The sequence below is a fragment of the Protomyctophum bolini genome, assembly GCF_963924005.1.
Source record: "Protomyctophum bolini genome assembly, chromosome: 14".
Lineage (NCBI taxonomy): Eukaryota > Metazoa > Chordata > Actinopteri > Myctophiformes > Myctophidae > Protomyctophum > Protomyctophum bolini.
The window spans coordinates 41,882,364-41,886,836 of record NC_137875.1 but is presented as its reverse complement, the minus strand read 5'-3'; the positions used below and the strand labels follow the sequence as shown (position 1 = coordinate 41,886,836).

Here is a 4,473-nt window from a genome sequence, read left to right as displayed (position 1 = left end):
GCAGCCAGGTTTTCTTTCCTCTCGAGTTGCATGGGTTTAACACTAACTACAACCTCCTCCTGAAAACGTCCCTGGTGTTGTACATTTTATATACTGTAGGATAGGCTAACTTACAGATCAGATGAGTTTTGACCTGTTCGAGGCACTGCTGGTAATGTGGTTAAACTTTTTCCTAAGGAGGAGGAATCACAGCCAGGTAATTCATAATAATAATAATAACTGTGCCAAAACGCAGTTTTGTATGTACATTGAGTCACTGGAACAACCTCTGTGTCAGTCAGCGCAGTATTTTTATGTAATTTATTTAGGTAGGAACCAAAGTTCGCTAAGGCGGAACCTTTGTTTTTAGATCGCTCGTTTCTTACAAGACTTACATTCGTGTAACATTGGTGTGCGACCCGCATATGGGTCCCTGTTTTGGGAAACTAAGGAATAGGGTTTGGGAAGCTCACTGACTTTAATGGAACATTCTCCAAAGACCCCACCTATTTGATTTGTGAATTCTCTTTTCTTCTCGTCACCACGTCAGACGTTCACTCATGCTCGGAGAACATTTGTCTGAATGGAGGAACTTGTTTCAAGACGGGCAGCATCCAGTCAAGCGGCTGTGCGCGGAGACCGCTGTGAAACAGGTACAGTACGCACTGAGAGTAGCTCCCACAGAGCACGTTCTCTCCATGATTCACACACGCATCATTCCAGCTCTTATATCTGTCTTGACTATTGCAAATGCCTTGTTCAACTGCAATGCCTCAGCTTTAGTAGTCTGTTCTGCTCTGGCCTGGAATGCTGCATGTGAGCTTTCTAACCTCACATACAGCAGAAACCTAAAAAAAAACCTTGTATGTCCATGCAATCATCCATCCATCTTCAACCGTTTATCTGGAGTTGTGTCGCGGGGGCAACCTTTCCAGAAGAGAGCTCTAGACATGGGGTCTTGGCAATTTCCCACCAATGCCTAAAATAGGGAGGTCTGGTTGAGAACCGGTCTTTCCAATGAACAATATTAACACAAGCTTGTGACAACACTGTCGCAAAATTGCTTGCTCAGGGTCGGATCTATGTCAGTCTCTGCTCTGCATGTAAAGTTTAATAGAATCTACGGTGACCGTGATAGGTATGTCACGCGAGCATGGATTATATATTTATTCATTCATTCATTCATTCATTCATTCAACAAACTTGACCTACATGGAAGCTAAATAGCCTACAAGTTGTTAGTTTACATTAATGAAATCAATAGTGTTGTGTATACACAAATATAAATGTAATGTTTATATTTACAGTATACTTTTTGACGCTGTATTCATTTGGTTTGACACAACTTTTACACACAAAAATTCAAGTTCTCTCCTGAGCAGCTCAGGTAAACATTAATTTCAGCACTCATCACAGGAGACCCGGATTCAAAAGTGCAGCTTTAAGAATGCACGCACGCACGCACGCACGCACGCACACACACACACACACACACACACACACACACACACACACACACACACACACACACACACACACACACACACACACACTTTCCACTTTCCTTTCCTTTGTTTAAATAACTTAAGTCCATGCAGGATAACGCATCAAAGAAGGTAAACTCATGAGCCACGTGTCCTCCTCTCTCCCTCTCACCAGACACGGAGACATGTGACTGTATATGTCTGGCACAAGTTCCAGGGTCACTGCTACGCTACTTCCCCACCAGGAAGAGCTGGGACGCGGCCGAGAGGGAGTGTCGTGTCCACGGGGCCCACCTGACTAGCCTGCTGTCCCACGAGGAGCAACACTACGTCAACCGTACGTCCCACAAACGCTAATATGGTATCCGTTTCGCATTCGGGTTCTTGGAAACGCCCCCCAGCCACTGCGTTAGTTTGACTGAGGTTAGGTTTAGGTATGCTTTACTGAGGTTAGGTTTAGGTATAGTTTTACTGAGGTTAAGGTTAGGGTTAGGTTTAGGTTTAGTTTTACTGAGGTTAAGGTTAGGGTTAGGGTTAGGTTTAGGTATAGTTTTACTGAGGTTAGGGTTAGGGTTAGGTTTAGGCATAATTTTACTGAGGTTAGGGTTAGGTATAGTTTTACTGAGGTTAAGGTTAGGTTTAGGTATAGTTTTACTGAGGTTAAGGTTAGGGTTAGGTATAGTTTTACTGAGGTTAAGGTTAGGTTTAGGTATAGTTTTACTGAGGTTAAGGTTAGGGTTAGGTTTAGGTGTAGGCTGTCAATCACAGCGACTGGCCAGTCACAGCGCACCATTTACTCAAATGCGAAACGGGAACCATATCAGCCCCACAAACAGTTGCTCTTTAAACCTTTGCATGCGTTGTCTTCGGGTCAAAAAGACTGGCCGCCAGCATGTTTACCATCAAAAGAATAAAAATAAATAGTCATGTTCTTTTGTAAATGAACTCCCTCTGTGATCAAAGCATTAACCCATTTAGACCTGAGTTAAAAAACATTCACTTTGAAAGAATATATTATACAAAGATTTGCGCCGCATTCTAATGATTTTTCAAAAGCAGCAGACCTACAAGCTAGGGCTGTCAGTTCACCTCTATAATCCAATTCGAATTTCATTGCTTAATTATTTGTAATTTTCGAAAATATTCGAATATTTACATTGTTTATTTTAGCTCATATTTAGCCTATAATAATACACGTGGCTGGCATGTCTTGTGAGTTTTGGGAAGTGCATAGTTTTGACAGGTCTGCCTTCTGTGGACAGTGAAATCCTGACCATTAAACACGGGCAGAGGCAACGATAAAATCTATCATTCATTGTGAAGCCAGCAACATGTTGATGCAAACAGACGTGTACAGTAGCTGCTCGGCCTGCTCCAAATGATATTAGCATTCGTCTGTGTCTGCCCGTGTAAACGCAGCATCGAGTGTGTTATTAAGGAGGACTCCTTGGCTTCTAATGATATGGACCAGAGTTAAACTAATGTTAGCTCCCATGCTAACTAGTTGCTACCCTCGTCAGAAACAACACCACAGATCGGGTGGAAGATGCTGATATCACTTTGCTTGTGCCCGTGGATGGGAAATGAGATTTAAAAGGCTATAGAAGCGTGGATGAAAGGCAAGCACAGATGTGCAATAAAGTTGCGTCGTGAGACTGTATTATGATTTTCGTTCTACCGGCGATTTCTGTCTGCGTAGTATACTAGTATCTATGTATGTGTTACAAGGGTTTGTGTGTCTGTGATTAAATGTGCTACAGCCAGTAAGCCCGCCCACCCTGTAGACTGTCTCTGATTGGCTTACCCTGAAATCTGGCCCTACTTTAGCCAATCAATGACCTCTTCTGCGACGTGACCGGCGTGCACCTTTTCACATGCAGTGGAAGCGGCCGGGGAGATTTCACAGCGGTAGATGCGTTACTCAATACATTTAGTGAGCGGATAAAATAACATAAAACAAAATAAAAATATTAAATAGAATTAATAAATTATAAAAGCTCCATTCGAATGGCAATTTTAGCTTTCGAATATATATATATTTTTTAATATTCGAATTTCTTTCATATTATGAAATTCGTTCTGACAGCCCTACTACAAGCTCGTAGCGCGTCACTCGGTGGCGCGCTATGAGCTTGTAGGTCTGCTATTTTTTCAATAGATAAATTATAACACAATGTTTAAAACACCAAAAGGGGTTAAAAGTAGCAGATCCAAAATCTCGAAACGCGTCAATGAAGCAACACGTTTTCAGCTTGTCCATCTGCCATACTTTTGAATTTGAGTCCCACGAAACGTTTTCGGACATTTCCACTCGACAGAGACGATTATAATAGTTATAACGGTACAAACTCCTGAATAGGGGAAACACGGTCATGTTATATCAGGAAGAATGATTCATGTGTACTGTAGAAAATGCTACTCTCTCTCTCTCTCTCTCTCTCTCTCTCTATTGTCTCTCTTCTCTCTTATTTGTGAGAGTGAAAAGTCCTAAAAAGGGCCCAGTGTAAAGTGTTGTGTTTGGCTGGCACTAGGTCTGGGGCAGGACTACCAGTGGATCGGCCTCAACGATAAGATGTTTGACAACGACTTCCGGTGGACCGACGGCAGCCACATGGTGAGACACACACACACACAGACACACACACACACACACGCACGCACGCACGCACGCACGCACACACACACACACACACACACACAGTCCCATGATGTGACCGAACGCAGTCTCAACGGAGTTACTGAAACATATTTTGTGCATGATCATCGATGACAAATGACATGACAACGGTGATGCATGTGCATCAAATATATCTGCTATTTCTCAATAGCTAAAGCGTAACACCAAAAGGGGTACCCGTCCAAAATGGGTCAACACATGTATTCGAATGCTGGCTTTGTTTGAATAAAATTGACAGTGCGTTAACCCATTCTGAACGGGAACCCATTTTGGTCTTGGCATCATGTTATGCTTTAGCTGTTGAACCCATTTTGGTGTTGGCATCATGTTATG

The 4,473-nt window shown here is 42.6% G+C and overlaps 1 protein-coding gene across 1 annotated transcript in view; it reads left to right on the top strand.

The window, feature by feature from the left end:
• The first annotated feature begins 426 nt into the window (after window positions 1-426).
• LOC308328085 (girdin-like) overlaps window positions 427-4,473 on the top strand; it is a 63,378-nt gene continuing 59,331 nt past the window's right edge. Inside the window, 3 exon segments of the mRNA XM_080781777.1 lie at window positions 427-632; window positions 1,639-1,800; window positions 3,995-4,077. The gene's annotated coding sequence lies outside the window, so the exon portion shown is untranslated.